The 17,545-nt window shown below is 37.1% G+C and overlaps 1 pseudogene; it reads right to left on the bottom strand.

Annotated features, from left to right (window-relative positions):
* Nucleotides 1–6,731: 6,731 nt before the first annotated feature.
* Nucleotides 6,732–7,218, bottom strand: LOC132369655 (non-histone chromosomal protein HMG-14-like; annotated as a pseudogene).
* Between the last annotated feature and the right edge of the window lie 10,327 nt (nucleotides 7,219–17,545).

The following is a 17,545-nucleotide window of genomic DNA, read 5'->3' as shown; positions in this document are numbered from 1 at the left end:
AAACCCAAAGTTAGCAGAAGGAAAGAAATCATAAAGATCAGAGCAGAAATAAATGAAATAGAAACAAAGAAAACAATAGCAAAGATCAATAAAACTAAAAGTTGGTTCTTTGAGAAGATAAACAAAATTGATAAGCCATTAGCCAGACTCATCAAGAAAAAGAGGGAGAGGACTCAAATCAATAAAATCAGAAATGAAAAAGGAGAAGTTACAACAGACACCGCAGAAATACAAAGCGTTCTAAGAGACTACTACAAGCAACTTTATGCCAATAAAATGGACAACCTGGAAGAAATGGACAAATTCTTAGAAAGGTATAACCTTCCAAGACTGAACCAGGAAGAAACAGAAAATATGAACAGACCAATCACAAGTAATGAAATTGAAACTGTGATTAAAAATCTTCCAACAAACAAAAGTCCAGGACCAGATGGCTTCACAGGTGAATTCTATCAAACATTTAGAGAAGAGCTAACACCCATCCTTCTCAAACTCTTCCAAAAAATTGCAGAGGAAGGAACACTCCCAAACTCATTCTATGAGGCCACCATCACCCTGATACCAAAATCAGACAAAGACACTACAAAAAAAGAAAATTACAGACCAATATCACTGATGAATATAGATGCAAAAATCCTCAACAAAATACTAGCAAACAGAATCCAACAACACATTAAAAGGATCATACACCATGATCAAGTGGGATTTATCCCAGGGATGCAAGGATTCTTCAATATACGCAAATCAATCAATGTGATACACCATATTAACAAATTGAAGAATAAAAACCATATGATCATCTCAATAGATGCAGAAAAAGCTTTTGACAAAATTCAACACCCATTTATGATTAAAAACTCTCCAGAAAGTGGGCATAGAGGGGACCTACCTCAACATAATAAAGGCCATATATGACAAACCCACAGCAAACATCATTCTCAATGGTGAAAAACTGAAAGCATTTCCTCTAAGATCAGGAACGAGACAAGGATGTCCACTCTCACCACTATTATTCAACATAGTTCTGGAAGTACTAGCCACGGCAATCAGAGAAGAAAAAGAAATAAAAGGAATACAAATTGGAAAAGAAGAAGTAAAACTGGCACTGTTTGCGGATGACATGATATTATACATAGAGAATCCTAAAACTGCCACCAGAAAACTGCTAGAGCTAATTAATGAATCTGGTAAAGTTGCAGGATACAAAATTAATGCACAGAAATCTCTTGCATTCCTATACACTGATGATGAAAAATATGAAAGAGAAATTATGGAAACACTCCCATTTACCATTGCAACAAAAAGAATAAAATACCTAGGAATAAACCTACCTAGGGAGACAAAAGACCTGTACGCAGAAAACTATAAGACACTGATGAAAGAAATTAAAGATGATACCAACAGATGGAGAGATATACCATGTTCTTGGATTGGAAGAATCAACATTGTGAAAATGACTATACTACCCAAAGCAATCTACAGATTCAATGAAATCCCTATCAAATTACCAATGGCATTTTTTACGGAACTAGAACAAAGAATCTTAAAATTTGTATGGAGACACAAAAGACCCTAAATAGCCAAAGCAGTCTTGAGGGAAAAAAATGGAGCTGGAGGAATCTGACTCCCTGACTTCAGACTATACTACAAAGCTACAGTAATCAAGACAATATGGTACTGGCACAAAAACAGAAACATAGATCAATGGAACAAGATAGAAAGCCCAGAGATTAACCCACGCACCTATGGTCAACTAATCTATGACAAAGGAGGCAAAGATATACAATGGAGAAAAGACAGTCTCTTCAATAAGTGGTGCTGGGAAAACTGGACAGCTACATGTAAAAGAATGAAATTAGAATATTCCCTAACACCATACACAAAAATAAACTCAAAATGGATTAGAGACCTAAATATAAGACTGGACACTATAAAACTCTTAGAGGAAAACATAGGAAGAACACTCTTTGACATAAATCACAGCAAGATCTTTTTTGATCCACCTCCTAGACTAATGGAAATAAAAACAAAAATAAACAAATGGGACCTAATGAAACTTCAAAGCTTTTGCAAAGCAAAGGAAACCATAAACAAGACGAAAAGACAACCCTCAGAATGGGAGAAAATATTTGCGAACGAATCAACGGACAAAGGATTAATCTCCAAAATATATAAACAGCTCATTCAGCTCAATATTAAAGAAACAAACAGCCCAATCCAAAAATGGGCAGAAGACCTAAATAGACATTTCTCCAAAGAAGACATACAGACGGCCATGAAGCACATGAAAAGCTGCTCAACATCACTAATTATTAGAGAAATGCAAATCAAAACTACAATGAGGTATCACCTCACTCCTGTTAGAATGGGCATCATCAGAAAATCTACAAACAACAAATGCTGGAGAGGGTGTGGAGAAAAGGGAACCCTCTTGCACTGTTGGTGGGAATGTAAATTGATACAGCCACTATGGAGAACAATATGGAGGTTCCTTAAAAAACTAAAAATAGAATTACCATATGACCCAGCAATCCCACTACTGGGCATATACCCAGAGAAAACCGTAATTCAAAAAGACACATGCACCCGAATGTTCATTGCAGCACTATTTACAATAGCCAGGTCATGGAAGCAACCTAAATGCCCATCAGCAGACGAATGGATAAAGAAGTAGTGGTACATATATACAATGGAATATTACTCAGCCATAAAAAGGAACGAAATTGAGTCATTTGTTGAGACGTGGATGGATCTAGAGACTGTCATACAGAGTGAAGTAAGTCAGAAAGAGAAAAACAAATATCGTATATTAATGCATGTATGTGGAATCTAGAAAAATGGTACAGATGAGCCAGTTTGCAGGGCAGAAGTTGAGACACAGATGTAGAGAATGGACATATGGACACCAAGGGGGGAAAACTGCGGTGGGGTGGGGATGGTGGTGTGTTGAACTGGGCGATTGGGATTGACATGTATACACTGATGTGTATAAAATTGATGCCTAATAAGAACCTGCAGTATAAACAAACAAACAAACAAAACAACTAATACTAAACTTTCATTGGGTTATTTGTATGGAAATATGTTAATATAAATGTTTCAGACATTACATGAAATTTCTAAAAATCTTATATTTGTATTTGTATGGAAATATGTATGGAAATATGTTAATATAAATGTTTCAGACTTTATATGAAATTTCTAAAAATAAAAAAAATTAAAAAAAATAAAAAAAAAAAAAACAACAGGAAAGGGAGTTAAAGAAAGAAGGATAATAGCTATAGATTTGATAGTTTACCGGAAGTGAAACTCTGTCAGAAGGATGGTGAATGAAGAAGCGTCTTTAAAAGATCTCCCAAAGCAGATATTAAAGAAAAGAAAAATAGAATAAAAATAGTAATAATTGACAAAACTGTTCAGACGTTCTGCTTTCTGGAAAGTTGGATGTCATATATCATGCCTAAGATCCATCAGTAATGAGTTAAATTGGGCTATTGGACTTGTGGAGGCACTTCTGTTCTTAGCCTAATGATTTGTTTATTTAACCATTTTTGTTAGAGACAGCCCATAAAAAAGGAGATTTGACTTTAGAAATTAATCTTGAGAATAAAAGTGTAAATACAAATACAGTGTTTTGTGGCCAATTCAGTTCTCAATCAATACCATTTTGAAATGCTAACTGTAATGAAGACAATGGACACTAATTAAATAAGCAAGATACACATCATCATGAAAAGGCCAACTTAACAGACCCAGCTTATTAATTTTCTGATGGTTATATTTAGAACAATAGCAACAAAATAAGTCTTTTGCATCCATTGAACCTCTGTGCAGGCTTTCAGTACTAGACGTTATAAAATAGACAAATCTTCTAAACATCCCAGTCAATCGGAGGTATATTTACAAGATGATTAACTCTCAGGTCTTTATAAGGTCTTTGGAAGCCTACAGAAATTAGCTTCCCTCTATGTTTTCTTATAAGACATTGTTTAAAATAATCTCACCCACTAATAATTAATATTTCTTGACCCTTCTATGCCTAAAGTTAGATAGCCCAGGGTTCAAGTGCAAATTCTCCCACTTGTTAGCTGTGTGATTCTGATATCTTTTATACCTCTGTAAGCTTGGCACAAATAAGTATTAATATCTATTAGCTTCTATTATTATATTATTATTATTACTATAACAGCCATCAATGCTGGCTGTTCAATGGTGGTTTCATCACTCCTTGTTCTACTCTGATCCCTCTATCTGACCATTCATGTGCATTCAATCTTACTTTAGTTTGTGCACTTACTCAGTGCTTATGCTTGGGTCAGAATGTGCCTTGCCACTCTGCACTTCAACCTTGTCACTTGATGGATGGAAGATTGCAGAGGGTAAAAAGAGTCATCGTTATTTTGTGAGCCCATTATACAGGAGACATCTCACTAACCATGTAGCAAATGTTATCTTATCATTATTTAACTCTTATAGAACTGTTAGGTAGGTGTTATTACCTCCACTTTTAAAATGAAGAAATTGAAATTTTAAAATGGCAAGGTAACTTGCCCCAAGTCACAAAGGAACAATTGGTAAGATTCTGACTCAAGTCAAAGTCTCCACATCATGAAAACTTACTTTATTATGTCAAACTGTTTTCAAATGTCAGGAGCTCAGTCCATTAACTAACTCAGTGCCTAAGATAACACTAAATGCTTAGTAAATAATATTTCTGATGGCTGTTACAGTAATAATAATGATATAATAATAGAAGCTAATAGATATTAACACTTATTTGTGCCAAGCTTACAAAGGTAAAAAAGATATCAGAATCACACAGCTAATAAGTGGGAGAATTTGCCCTTGAACCCTGGGCTATCTAACTCTGAAAACCATACCTTAAATTTCTATGTCATAGTACTCCCCTAAAGCCTTAGCAGTATAAATTAACATCCTCAGAAGGAAGGCTGATGGGAAGGCCAACAAGCTTTAAAAATAAGCTTTATTTTTCTAAGGTCCTTGAGGATCTGTATATTTCATAATTGGAACCGCATCTGCACTCCCCGTGACTGGTTTTCAGTGAGTGTAAAGGCTGCTAGTCCTGTTCGTATCCTGCCATTGTTTGTTCATGATTACACATCCCATTTCGGTTGATTTCTCAACACTCAGCATCCTGTGGGTGCTCTATTGGAACTACCAACTGACTTACAAATACAGAAATGTCTACTGGTTTTGTGATTTTCTTTATTCACAGACATATTTTGGTCACATTTTAGCCACTTACTCCTTAGCCTCTGCTTGCATAATTACTCCTCCTTATATATAGGACTTTGCAATTTTTTTCTTTTTTTTGCTACATATCTTTATTTATTTATTTTTCTTCCATAATTGAGATTTTATTGGTTGTTTTGAGAATCAGTACTCAGACATTTCAATTTGTACACAATTCTTTTTTTTAAAGTTAATTAATTAAATAATTTATTTTTGGCTGTGCTGGGTCTTCGTTGTGGTGCCTGGGCTTCTCCTTGCGTTGGCTTCTCTTTGTTGCAGACCACGGTCTCTCGGCACGCAGGCTTCAGTAGTTGCGGCATGGGGCTCCGTAGTTGTGGCGCACGGGCTTAGTTGCTCTGCGGCATGTGGGGTCTTCCCGGACTAGGGCTCAAACTCGTGTCCCCTGCATTGGCAGGCATATTCTTAACCACTGCACCACCAGGGAAGTCCTTGTACACAATTCTTAACATACGTACCAAAAATCTAAAAAATCATGTAGTTATGGTTCTTTTCTGAACAGTTATTGCAGTGACTTTCCAGCTTAAAATTTGGAGGCAAATTTTCCTTAACAGGATAGCAAGTACCAATATCTTCAAATATTGATATGCTGTTCCATCATAAATCCCACTAACTCACAATTTAATATCATATATTGTACGTACTCAAATTGTCAATCGTTCACAGTACATTAACAAAGTTACTAGAACTGTACTACCGTGACCAAAGATGTTACAGAGCACACAAAATTCTGACCAGGAGAGCCAAGATCAAGGAGTGAGTGGTTTGCTTTAGGAAGAATTCTACCAAAAACAATATGGGAAGAGAAGTAATTTAAAGTTGGGGGTGGGAGGGTGGGATGAATTGGGAGATTGGGATTGACATATATACACTACTGATACTATGTATAAAATAGATAGCTAGTGAGAACCTACCACACAGCACAGGGAACTCTATAACCAGTGCTCCGTGGTGACCTAAATTAGATCCAAAAAAGGGGATGCATGAATATGTACAGCTGATTTACCTTGCCACACAGTATAAACCAACACAACACTGTAAAGCAACCACACTCCAACCAAAATTTAAAAAGAAAAAAAGTGTTCAAGACATTAAATGCACAACTGACTCCAAACTGCCATTTAGTAAGCTTTGTATTATAGGATATAAAAGCTACCCCCATCTGTGGAATGTTAAGCTGACACCGAAGACAATCAAAGCCTCCCATATTCAATATCCCACTATTTTCTGGTTGTACCAAAAAATAAACAACCAGCAAATGATTTCACCTCTTTAAAAAAAAAAATTTACCCTTAAAAAATTTTTAAGGGTAAAAAATTTGGGATGAGGGGGGATTCTCTCCTTTTTAAAAATGTTTCTAGAGCTACTAAAAAACTGGCATTTACAAAATAGTTGATAAAAATATTCCTCTGGATTGTGCAAGAGAGACAGGGACCACTGATAGGACCGGGTGTGTGATATTAATCAGACTTGGCTTCTTTCTTTCCTGCTTCATGAGAAGCTGGGCTCTCCTCGTTTTTAGTTTCTCCATTTTCTGCAGGTACACCTTCTTTAGTCTCTTGGTTAGCCGCTTCAGCCTGTTTTCCCTTTGCTCCCCTTTTCCCTTTTGTTTGCACGTTTGTCTGAAGATTTATCCTTTCCTGCCGCCTTTTTGGGCTTCGTTTCCACTTTTGCAGGAGCCGGTTTAGCTGACAACCTCGCCGATCTCCTCTTGGGCTCCTCCTTCGTCGCCCCCTCGGCAGAGTTGCGCTTCCTCTCGGGCACCGTGGCGGCGGTGAAGCTGCCACTTCCCGCCGCCCTGCTGCATATTGAGGCTGCCGGGCGACTCGGCGGAGAATGCCGGCGGGGCCAAGAGCTGCTGCGGCCGAGGGGGTGGCCCGGCCCACCCGACCTGACAAAACCCGCCGGCCCAGACCTTGCACTTTCCTTCTTCTTCTCTCCGGTCATCTTTTATGTTGGTCAGATCATCATGGTCACACACAAGCGGTCACTGGTGTTATGACCTTTAGCATCAGAAGAGTCATTCAGGGGCAGTAAAAGTAAAAGTTAAAAAAATCACTTGCCACTTTCAGTAAAGGAAGAAAAATGTAGCTTAAAAAGACGTTTATGAAGTAAGCTAAGCTTTTAAAAATTTCTGTATGGTTCGGACTGATATGGTGTAAATATACTGTACATCCATGGGCAATTATAAATTAAACCTGAGCTGTGAAATCTGACCTCTTTACCTACCTGATCATGAACAAACGTGAGAAAGAAAAACACTTAGATTTGAATTTCTTTTTTAATTCTTCTACATCTCACAGTTTGGCAGAATTGCTAATAAGGAGTGAAATGTCCAAAGAGGTTGCCTCAGAAAGGCAGAGAAGCAAAAAGTCTGTATGATCCACACTGAATAATTATCTCTCAAGAAATCAGATGTGCGATGTGCTGCCTAATTATAGGAAATGGCAAATTGAGAAAAACACTGTAGTCATGAAAAATCCCCAGAAGATATCTGACAATGTCCCAGAAATCTGTTTCCATTCCAAATGCTGCCAATTCTTAATGTGGGGGAAATGGAAGAAGGAAATCAAACTTTGAATCTCCTTGTAAGTCATGAAATCAAACCCAATGGACAAAAGGCTGCTCTTGCCTGGGTTATGACACCAGCTGTCTGAAGGGACTGTTCTAATTATCGCTAGTCCTATTCGTTCCAAGGTTATTTTTTTGGCTTAAACGTGACCATATATGGACATGTTCCCCTGAGAACTGCAGTTAATGCATTTTCTTTCCCTAGGTACACAGCTGATATTAAGAAAGTATGCTGTGTTCCCTGCTAGAATCAAAAGGATAAGAGGGCATTGAGAATAGTGATCGAAATTTTAAATAACCTAAGGGAGTGTTTTGGAGTCTGAGGCACAAAGGTCCCTGATTAAGCACTGAATTAAGAGCATGCCCTAGACAATTACTACTTGAAGGAATGGGCAGAACATCTGCAGAATGGGGGTCACTGTAGCAGGTTAGCCCATGAGAGCTTCAATATCCAACGACTAAAAGCAGTTCTGAGATTGAGGACCAACCGTGTTTGCACAATAGAATCTCTAGGGAATTTTTTTTTAAAGTACTTATGCTTAAATTTCACCCCAGATCAATGATATCATAGTTTTTGAAGTGGTACCCATATATTTTAAAAACTGTCTAATATGCAGTCAAAGTCATGAACTATTGGATGAAAGTCTACAATAAAAAGATGCAATGATTTCTTAACTCTTTTTGAAATTCTGATGAAAGTCATAGATTATTCATCTTACCAGACCAAATTAACATAGGGAGATATATGGTTAGATAGATTAAACTAGGATTCATGAATACTATGAAAGATCACTCATAAACCTTGTAGGAGCCAATGAACCTCAGACTAATAACCACTGGTTAGAGTTCTAGCAAAACTAGAGGCTCAGGTGGCATAATTTACCCATCAGCCAATGTGTTTATTGTTTATTTTCTTCGTTAAACACATTGGCCTGGAAACTCTTGGAGTAGGGTTCAAAAATTATATTTAACAAGGGTTCACTACCTACTGTGGGACATAGGACATGCACACAAATACTTCACTACAAGTGAGTAAAAACCACCCAGATGGTTAGCACAGATTAGATATGCTCCAGTAGTTTAAAAGAACAAGCAAGTCCTTCCATCTGGGAAAATGAGGGAGAATTCCATCAAGAAGGCAGAATGATCATCTCAGAAGGGAAATATCAAATGCACTGGAATTATAGACTTCCCTCACTGTAAAGACTCTCTTCCAGAAAAGCCTGCTGACTCAAGGTGGGAAAGAGGTCTGGCACAGTTAACACTTTATGCCTTTCAGACAAATCTAGTTTTGCATGATTATTTTTTATCATTTGCACATTCTTCCTCACCCTACCCCGTCCCCAAATAGGCAAAAATACTTGATCATATCTCTAAGCATTTTTGAAATAAAGTGATAACTAGTATTGATGGACAGTTTTTATTTTTTAATCCTGAATCTACACCTTTTCAAGCAGAGCATGAATTTGAGAGCTCACCCATAGTATGGCACATCCATAGCGGATAGAACTACTGCCCCCATCTCTTCTAGTCTAACACTGTAGGTATGAAGTCTTCACAGTACTTCTAAATGTGGTTAATGTTTTTCACAAGTGTCCCTTAAAAAATGAAATAGTACTATCATTTTGTGCGTTTAAATGCATTTGCATTTCATTCAAGGGAAATGAGTTTTCTGTTTTAATTTCATCTCAGTTCCACTTAAAGCCTAGCTCATTTTGTCATTGAACACTTTCTTAAGTGTTAGTTTTGCTAAATCACTCAATGTGAATTTGAAATTTGGGTAAGATTTTTCAAGCTATGAATAAATTTGCGTCTGCTGCTGATTCTCAAATCTATAGATTCCTTTCTCCACCCCTAAGTTAATATTAATGCTTTGTATTTCTCAAGGTAAATTTTCATACATTATTTCACATTATTTTTGCAATAACTCTACAAGGCAAATAAATCAAGTCCCATTATCTGTATTTTACAAACAGAATACTGATATTCAGACTTATCTGAGTTGGATGTAGGTTTGCCACTGAATTAGAGTTAGAACCAGATCTTCTGTTTACTAGTCCAGTGCATTTTAAATGTATTGTTCTCTCTTTCCTTGCATCCATTTTGTTAAGAAAATATGCAAATTTATCATTTCTCGACACTGAAAAAATATCTTATAATTTGGTTGCCATATATATTAGGAGATTCAAGCTGAATTCAAATGATTCTAATGCCTATCGTGTGACAAGCACTGGGGCATGTGCTTACCAATATTATTTCTAATCTTCATCTTCATCTTCATTTTACAGAAGAAAAAATGAAGCTCGCAGACACTAAGTAACTTGTTAAAGTCACATACCTGCTAAATTTCTGCCCTTCTTGGTTCGCCCTCAGGCTATGGCTGACTTGGCAAATCCATCTTGTCTAGCCTCTACTCGAGAACCAATGGCCAGATGTCTTACCAGATTCCCCCAAATATCCTCTAACAACATTATTATTGTTGTCATTGTCAAGACAAATACTTATTTACTGTTTATATCTAGAAAACACTTCCTTAGACACTAAAAACAGAAATATGAGTGCAGTGTTTGCCATCTAGAAGTTTAGCATCCAATAAAGGGATATAGTGCATACATAACAGCACAAAAATCAAACAATAGAACAACAGGGGGTTGCATTTCCCAGGTATAAGATAAAAGTTTCAAACTTTAGGCTGTAAATACCATCAACATAGAAAGGGGATCAATGTAGACTAAGATAATAGAATCTCTCAGAAAGGAGATAATATTTAACAAAAGATGGAATTCAGATAAGAGGAGAGAAATGAGAGGGAATTATATGTAGGAGCAATTCTAAAAAGATTAAGGAAGTCAGGAAATATAGTATGTTCAGTGGATTCTAAGATGATTCCTTTGGTTGATTTATCTGTTAGATTGGATATGGCTGCAAGTAACTGAAACCTCAATTTACAGTGGCTTAAGCAAACAAGGGTTTGTTTTTCTTATATAACAAGATGTATAACCATTAGAAGGTGGTTGCTGAAACTATTTCAGCTGCTCAATGGTGCCGTCATTTAGCATGTTAGCTTTCATTGTTTATGTCTGCAGCACCATGGTCATGTGAAAGCTGCTGCCATTTGACATATCTGTTCTTATTTGAGTCAGGAAAAGTGTGGTGAGAGAGAACACATCAGTAGCATCTGCTCTTTTTCTCTGGGAGAGGCTGTGACATAGGGAACCAGATTGCTGTGCTTGATTTGGATCACAGAAGCACATTACTGTCCCAACTAAAGCCAGGGTTTCAATAGTAGGGAAAAAGGGGAAATTAACATTGAGTAGCTAAATAACAGTGTCTGTAGCACTTGATTATCAATAATAGAAATGTACTCAGTTCCTTCAGTTAGTGGCATTTTTTTGCACAAAATCATGAAGCAGTAGAAAGCCCGGGTAACAGTCTCAACAGAGCATAGAGTTCCTAAGGAACTGGGATGTTATTAGGGGTACCACAGCATCCTTCTCACATAGCAGCAGCTCTAGTGGTTGGGTCATCTTTTAGTTCCTCCAGTAATAGGTGACGATAGCTTCCTATTTATGAATTCCATCCATTTTCTCATCTCTGTCTCTTCTCCTATTACTTCTGCTGTTTTTTCTCTATTACTCTATTTTCTCTATTTTCTCTGTAACTTTCTGTATTGAGCTCCAATCTGACTAGAGTTGCCAGATGAAATACAGGACACTCAGTGAAATTTGAATTTCTGATAAACAGCAACTATATTTTTGTATAAATATGGCCCATGCAAATTTGTGACGGACTTACACTAAACAATACTGTGTTATCTGTCTGAAATTCAAATTTAATTGGGAGTCCTGTATTTTCTTTTGCTAAATCCAATAGTCCTAAAGCAGATCTATTTGGCTAATCACCAGTTAAGACTGTCTCTGGTGGAATACTTCTAATATCATTCCACCTGATAGACCTCTGGCTAGAACATAGATAGCAGCCTCTGGCTTAGGAATCTGTCCTTAGCACAGTCATCTTAGATCACTATGGTAAGCTCATGTGGGCAATGCATGGAAACATATACTTAAGGAATTTCTTGATTCTTCAGCTCAGTCAAGCCAGTCTGTGGGAACAGAATTCCCAGAGTACTGAGTCTTGTTCAACAGAAAAACATATTTCTACCCTATGCTGTTTCTTTTAGATAGAAGATACGTGCGTTCAGGTGTGCTGGTTTCCCTCCGTCTCTTTCACATTTGTTTGTATCAGTCGAAGATTCCATAGCATCTTTTTTCTAGGCACAAAATCAGCTTATATTCCAGCAGGCATTTGTTGACCTCTACAATGGGTAGGGTGTGCATAGAATAAAATGTTTTCTTTTGCATTATGCACATAATTCCCTCTAATTTCTCTCCATTTATCTGAATTCTGTCTTTTGTTAAGTTTTATCTCCTTTCTGAGAGATCCAACAATACCTTCTCTGTGCCAAGAATACATGGTAGATGCTGGACTGGACAAGTAGAAGAAAAAGACATAATCACTAAGCTCAAGGAACCCTAAAATCTATCCTAACTGATTTCAGTTTTATAATCTAATTACACAATCTAATTATCTAATCTTGTCATTCTCCCTCCTGTTTCTTTTTTCGCTTTGATCTAGAAGTATAGATTTCTTTTTTTTTTTTAACAAACAAACCATTGTAATCAAATTTGCTGTGATAAAAAATAAAAATTAAATAAAAAATACGAACAAGAAGTAATGAGACATAAACTTAAAGGGCTTTTTCCTGGCACATTCCATTCTTTTTTTTTTTTTTTTAAATCAGTCATCAATTTTATACACATCAGTGTATACATGTCAATCCCAATTGCCCAATTCAGCACACCACCATCCCCACCCCACCACAGTTTTCCCCCCTTGGTGTCCATACATTTGCTCTCTACATCTGTGTCTCAACTTCTGCCCTGCAAACCGGTTCATCTGTACCATTTTTCTAGGTTCCACATACATGCGTTAATATACGATATTTGTTTTTCTCTTTCTGACTTACTAGAAGTATAGATTTCTAAACTGTTGATTCTTAAGTTTCAAAAATACCTAATGTAAGAAGGCAGCATCTTTAGAAATTCCATTTCTGACTGGCCTTCCAGACTAGATCAGTCTTTTACTCATGTTCTTTTTGGTGTTCATTTCTCTGCATCATCTCTCTTTTTGCTCCAGGACTGCTGATACCGATAATACTTCTACATCAAAAGCAAAAAACCTTAGCTCCCACAGAATTATAATCATAGAATCAAAGAATAATGGTGGGTGCTACAATGAGTTCAACTCATCCTATTCTCTGCCCAGTACAGAAGTTCCCTTTCAGTCTCTCAGACAGGATTGTTAAACCTCTGTGTCAACAACATATCATGTAGCCTATTAGGTTTGGAAATATTATCAAATTACAATAAATCATTTCTTATGGTGGGCTGACATTTTCCTTTTTCTAACAGTTATCCATTCATCCTCAGAATGTGTGAAATCTTTCTGTCCTATATAAGCCCTTCTTACATTAAAGATGTTCATCAAGCTCCTTGATCAGGACTCCTCCATTTCCTCCCTTTCTTTGACTTTTCCTTATGTCAAAATGTCCAGATTCTTCCCCATCCTGGTCACCCTTCTTCAAAATGACCTTCAATATTATTTATTGAGCCCCCAAATGTAGAATACAAGAAAGTGTATCACTACATACTCTGCCACGGGAGTGTCACCTTATAATTGCAACTCTTACAATTGGTTATAATGAGGAAAGTAATGAGTCTGGTTTTTCTTATGTGTTAGCATGATATAGAGGAGAGAAAATGGCTTCTAGAACTAGTCTAATCTGTGGTAGTATTTGAACTCTATTTTCTTGAGACCATGTACACGTTTCTTTACCACTTATAACTTCAGTCTCCTCTTTTGTAAAATGGAAGTAATAAAACCTATCTCCTATGAGAATAAAGAAAAGTATGCTAAGTGCCTTGAAAAGCACTAAGTTGGGGCTTTGTAAATAATTCTTGATTCCTCCACTTGGGGACCGCAGAATAAAATGGCATACCCATAGAACATCATGGGGAAAAAAAACCTAGCTTCTCCTATATTTCTGATCTTGATGGGAAAGTTCATGGTTAAGGATTTTCTGCTCATTCTGCTGATTTTCGGAGCCTTAAAAGGCAGGTTTGTGGGTCTAGTAGTCCCCTATGATTGTGGTCCCCACTTCTTATTCATGACCATTAATGCAATGTGCCCTATTTGGCCTGGGATGCAGCTATTCTCCAGTCCTGCAGAAAATCACAGAAGGAATTATTTTCTGTAGCTCATTTCTTTACTTCCCCCCACATGATTGGTTTCAGCAGGCATTAGCCACAAGGAAGAAGGATGATTGCCATTTCCCCTCTCACTTGAGGAAACAGTATATACTGCTGCCATGAGAATTAGTCACTACAGGTAATAGAGGTAGCATACCAGTAACTAAATAGTAATGGGATGACAGCCTCAACTTTTTAAATGACTGTGAGAGCCACCCTGTTATTTTCTTAAAGGAGGTGAGATGTAAATATTCTAGCACATGTTTTGCATATCTGTGCTGAATCCAATCCATTTTTAAATTCAAACAATTTCTTTTTATTTTTTTTTAAATTGGGCCCTGGTGAGGGAGGTTTTTTTTTTAAATTAATTAATTGATTTATTTATTTTTGGCTGCATTGGGTCTTCATTGCTGCGTGCAGGCTTTCTCTAGTTGTGGTGAGCGGGGGCTTCTCATTGCATTGGCTCCTCTTGTCGCGGAGCATAGGCTCTAGGCTCATGGGCTTCAGTATTTGTGGTCAAGCCATTTCTTATTGTATATTTTAGTGAATCAAAGTCTCATTTTTTCCCCAGAGATAACATATCTTTAAACAATTGTGCATTATGTAAAAGGAAACCCTATTATTCTATGCATGTCATCGTGGAGCATGGTGAAAATTATCCCAGAGTCTGTGTTAAAGAAACAGTATCTGAAATGTGCCTAAATTCCCTAGTGATGAAATTTGCGGGTTATATTTTGATAATATCAGTGAAATTTATTTGCTCTCCACGATCTAGTCCTCTGGGGAACAATGCAGAACTCCCTTTTCCAATTCAGAACAGATCCTGCTTTCACTATGCCAGAATGAAAAGAGTTTGAGGGCTGTGGTGGCCACATGGTGGCTCTGGGATTTGTGCCAAAGCTGTGCCTGGCATGGGGCTATGACAAAACCCTGTTCATTTGGGATTCGGAACACAGGAGCAAGAAGATACATTTACCTTCAGGCTGTTCCTATGTGGCACTAAAACAGCTAGTCAATCCAGTCAAAAATATAGCCCTGATGCTTACTTGGCAACAGGTCGTCCAAGCCCGTGTCACATTAGAGCTGGACTTGGAAGATACTCAAAACTTGTGTATGAACTATTGGGCACAGGAGACTATTTTCTGGCTGAATATATTGTCCTAATGACTTGAGTGCCTTGGTAATGATCAATTTAAAATTGTGTGCAGACTGCTAAACACTGCATGCATATTTTCTCTTTCCTGTTTTATCTTCTATGTGTGAGGCAGCATGGGTTATGGACAGAATTATGTCTGAATCCTGACTCTAGTTTTGTCACTAAAAGGCTATAGGCAACTTGCTTAATCTGTTTGAACATAATTTTCTCAATCTGTAACATGGACATAATGATATCTTTATGACACCTTTCTCTTAGGTTTTGAGGATAATATATATTATATATAAAAGATGTATATATGATAATAGATAATAAAGAATAATGTTTATATATAGAATAATAATATATAATATATAGGATAAAATATGTGTAGGGATATATATAACATGCATATATATGTATGTGTATATATGTGTGTGTGTGTGTGTGTGTGTGTATATATATATATATATATGCAAATGCATAACAATATGCCTAGCACACATTTAAGGTACTCAATAAATTTTATTTCCCTTCCAAATTCCCTTCTCAGATATTCATAAATGAACTATAGTGGACTCATGTCATACGTGCAGTTTATTTAACTGACCGCAGCTCTAAGCGCTCAGAAAAAGGAGAGGGGGAGAGAGACAGACAGACAGACAGACAGACTGTCATTTGCCAGTTTTCATTTCACTTCTTCTAATGCAAGGCACGAACATGCACCACTGAAAATACTTGACTTCACATTTTCTCTAGCACCAAGGGAATGGCCGTGTTCTGTTTAATACGATCTCTGAAAAAGTCCTTGGGGAGGGCATCTACATAGCCTCTCTGGAAAAGGTACTTTTTCCTCTTAACCTTTTTGCCCTTCTTCCTTTACTTCCTAAGTGTGAACATGAGTCCTGAGCCCACGTCATCTTGAGCGCACGTGGCTCTAAGAATAAGGACAAAGGTCAATGTGCTAAGGACAGTGGAGTGAAGAGTTAAAAACCAGGTCTCTGGTTGTGTGGCTGAGCCTCACAAAACCAGCTCTAGACTTCCTATGGAGCTCTTCTTGTCACATGGAGAAAGTCAGTTCCCATTTCCTTACGCCACTGGAGTATCTTTGTCTTGTGTTGTTGTTCTAAGTTGAGGCAAACACAATCCTAACAGAAACATGTAGATGATTTTACCTGCCAGTCTTTTCAGTGATCATTTGCTCTGCATGATAGAAGATAGGAGAGAGGCAGATCTGACTCTGTCTTTCGTAGTATATGCATCTCACAGGGCTGCTGTGAGTCTAGTTTTTAGGTTTCATATTTTTCATATAGCTTGACCCCCAACACAAGCCACGGTTTCCTGGGGTGCTCATCTGAGAGCAGAATCTGTTCTGATACCGGAGGAAAACCTGCTGTGTTGGACTTGCTGAGTGGTACAAGTTGCCTTCCCAAGGGAATTTTCATGGATCGTTTTCTCCATAGGGAATTCTGGAATCATGCCCTGAGCCTAAATTTAACTCTTGGGTAAGAGGTGGAAACAGTGCATTGAACTGGGGAGCTGAGTTGGCAGTGGCTGAAAGCAGAGAACAAAGCTGAGGTGTGTGGGCATTTGTGTACTTATCTGAATCCATCCAACCCTAGATGTGTGTAATTCCAAAATACTACAGTAAAGTGAATTTTTCTTACAAGAAAAAAAGGAAAAAGTGGAAGATATACTCTAAAAAGCTTTTAAAACCCAGTTTATGTTCTTTTACGTATTAACATAAAAAGTAAACATTTTCAGGAGGTGGCACATGGGATTATATAATGATGTATCCTGAAATAAACAAAAAAATGTTACCAAAAATGCCCAGTGGTATTGCAGACAGCATTAGTATATAATCTTCAGTTCGCTGTATAGTAGAAACTAACACAACATTGTAAAACAGCTATACCCCAATAAAAACAAAACAAAACAAAACTTCAACAGTGTTGTTCTCTACTTTCTGCATTACAAGAATCCCTGATTAGTTCAATATATATGGAATCCTCATATTCAATGTGTTTGAAAATTTTCACTCTTCTAAACCTAAAATTTCTTTAAATTCTTTAAAAAATATTTTATTGAAAATGATGTCCCCATATAGTTGCTTCTTCTAGAGCAATGTTTTGCAGATGGCAAGTTGTACCACATTAAACATGAAATATTCAGGTGGTTGTGATTCTCACTTAAGAATTAAATAGAATGTAAAATTGCATGTAATAAGGGTATTATTTTGTGATGTTTGTTTTGGTTTTAT

Source organism: Balaenoptera ricei, chromosome 8, assembly GCF_028023285.1.
Source record: "Balaenoptera ricei isolate mBalRic1 chromosome 8, mBalRic1.hap2, whole genome shotgun sequence".
Taxonomy (NCBI): domain Eukaryota; kingdom Metazoa; phylum Chordata; class Mammalia; order Artiodactyla; family Balaenopteridae; genus Balaenoptera; species Balaenoptera ricei.
Note: the sequence above shows the minus strand (reverse complement) of the source record. Positions and strands in the feature narration are given on the sequence as shown.